Raw genomic sequence first — 2,973 nt, forward strand, 5'->3', positions numbered from 1 at the left:
CTTTCTTTCTTTCTTTCTTTCTTTCTTTCTTTCTTTCTTTCTTTCTTATTCTCATTAGTTACATTTTGTTAATTCTGTATCCCAGCTGTATCCCTCATTCCCTCCCCAATCCCACCCTCCCTCCCTCATCTCCTCCCTGCCCCTTTCCAAGTCCACTGATAGGGGAGGAGTCCTCCCCCTTTCATATGACTCCGTTTTGTCAGGTATTTTCAGGACTGGCTGCAAAGTCCTCCTCTGTGGCCTAACAGTACTGCTCCTTCCTTGGGAGGTGAGGAGGTCAAAGAGCCAGTCATTGAGTTCCTGTTAGAAATAGTCCCTATTCCCCTTACTATGGGAAACCAATTGATTACTGAGCTATCACGGGTCACATCCGAGCAGAGGTTCTAGGTTTTATCCTCTCATGGTCTTTGGTTGAGTGTCCATCTCAGAAAAGACCCTGTGCCCAGATATGTTTGGTCCTTGTGGAGCTCCTATCCTTCCCACATCAAACTCCCCTTCTTTCATATGATTCCCTGCACTCTGCCAAGGGTTTGGTTATGAGTCTTAGTATCTACTTTGGAACACTGCTAGGTAGAGTCTTTCAGATGCTTTCTGCAGTAGACTCCTGTCATACGTTCAATGCATATCCCATTTGTCTTTCTAAATGAGGATTGATCATCTTACCTCGTGTGCGCTTTCTTGATTATCTTCTTTAGGTATATAGATTTCATTATGTTTATCATATCTTTTAGGTCTATATAAGTGAGTATATTCCATGTTTGTCTTTCTCCTTCTGGGATACTTCACTCAGAATGATCTTTTCTAGATCCCACCATTTGCCTGCAAATTTCATGCTCAGTGACAATGTTAACTAATGGGTGTTAAAGTGGCATTGGCACTGAGCTCTCTTGGTGTCTGGACCAAGAGACAGTGACAGTGTTACTGTCTACTGTACCAGAATGAATTGTGTGAACATGAAGGACTTAAAAGGAAATGTGGCTTGGATAGCATTAACTATAGGGTAAGATTCAATGACAAGTGGGAACCAGTTCGTATAGCCACAGTGGGTCATCAACTCTATATGTGAAGATAAGATTCTAGTTTTTTTTTTTTCCAGGTACAATTTTCTCATAGTGTGGGGAGATTTAGACAGAGCATTATTATAGTTGTTTTCCAAGTAATATCATATGTTCCTAGAAAGATCAAGAGGCTAAAATTGTGTCATCTAAAATATGGAAACTTATGGATTGTGTTTAAGTAAGAAAATGCATTTTTATTGTCTCTATAAGCTAAATTACTCATTTAGTTGATTAGTCTGTAGTTTTTTTTAAACAACCAGCATTAGATTCACTAATGACACTAAAGATTATAGCATCATTGGGGAAAATGTTTCCTTTCTTTTTCCTTTTTTCATAAACATGGCTGGGTGCTTTGACAGCATGCTGGCTAGCCAGCCTACCTGAATTTGTGATCTTGAGGTTCAGTAAGGGACTACCCCCTTAAAAACGAAGGTAGAGACGGTATGGAATATACCTGAAGGATGTAACTATACATGAATATACCTGAAAAACAAACCTATAGTTTTTCTAATGAGCATGCACCCCTAAACACACACACACACACACACACACACACACACACACACACTCACTCACACACACACACTCGTACAGTCAGACACATACGTAGGATAAAAACACATTCTCACATCCACATAGATAAAAAGGTATCTGTCTTGCATTTAGTTGGAATGCGAAGCTGTGTTTGCTTTGTTTTGCTGTTATCCTTCCCTTTCTAGTTTACACTTATTTGTCCTTTTTCTTTGGTGTCTTTCTTCTCTCACCTTTCTTTACCATTTCAAACATCTCCCCTTGCTTCTTTCTTACTTCTTTCTGTACTCTATGTCTCAAATGTCTAACAAAGGCACTCAAGTGTTGGTTCTGCTCTCTGATTATGCCCCTCATTTAGATCACAACAAATCATTTTGGCCTGGAGAGAGGAATATTCTCACATCTCAACTGAGATGGGGTGAAGCTGGGTGTGGCATTGGGGATGCTAGCCACAAACAACTTGAGTGTGAAAAGGATTCAGATATTCTGAGGAAGCAGAGGGAGAGAATGGACACTGGGAAACAGTGATGCTGTCTGGTCAAATAGCAAATGAGAAGGAAGTCTGCATGTATGGGACACTCAGTGACCACAAGATTGTGGGCAGCATGGGTCTAGTTTCTTTTGCTCTTCTGGTTGAATGATGACCCAAGAGTCAGCTGGATGTTCTTGTGAGTGCTAAGAGGCTGGGTGGGAAATTCTACAAGCAGTTCCTGGGATTTGTGTTGAAGAACAATGAGGCCTAAGTTGGATCTTGGTGATAAACAGATAGACGAGAAAAATTCCATGGACTAAAGGGTATTTGAACGGATAAAGGCAGGGGTTTTAGAGCACATTTAGTGTGCTAGCTACACTAGCCTTCCTACGAGGTATATGTCACTGTTATTTATCTCCTTCTTCAGAGGTTCCAGGACAGAACACTGGCCTTTTGCTGTCTTTTATTCTCTGAGGCTCCCTGAACTCATTCTCCTTTTCTTCAGAATGGGGTTTCTCCATGTGAGGAGAACCCATACCCTTTGTTTCCATCCGGCTCTCTTCCGACAGCTGTGGCAGGCAGGTGCTTTATCTATTCTAGGTAGAGAAGTTGATGGGGACACTTGTATCCAGCAAAATCTCTTCCAGTTTCCCAAGCTGAACAGCAGGGAGTTCATCTATTATAGCTTTCAATCGTCTTGACATGTCTATGTTTGCAAAGTACTTTGCTTATGGAAAGCACAAAGCGTAAAGCAAAGTACTTCGCTTATGGAAAGCCTAACTCTTGGCATTAGTTTATGGAGCCTAAGTTACCTCCTAATGTTAGCCCTAAATCTACTTGCCCTGTTTGCCCCTACTTGGTTTACTATTATTATTATTATTATTATTATTATTATTATTATTATTATTATTA

General features: G+C 40.6%; 1 protein-coding gene across 2 annotated transcripts in view; it reads left to right on the top strand.

The window, feature by feature from the left end:
- Pid1 (phosphotyrosine interaction domain containing 1) overlaps nucleotides 1-2,973 on the top strand; it is a 219,695-nt gene that overhangs the window by 126,292 nt on the left and 90,430 nt on the right. The window lies entirely within an intron of this gene.

The sequence above is a fragment of the Psammomys obesus genome, unplaced genomic scaffold (genome assembly GCF_907164565.1).
Source record: "Psammomys obesus unplaced genomic scaffold, mPsaObe1.curated_primary_1811, whole genome shotgun sequence".
Classification (NCBI taxonomy): Eukaryota; Metazoa; Chordata; class Mammalia; order Rodentia; family Muridae; genus Psammomys; species Psammomys obesus.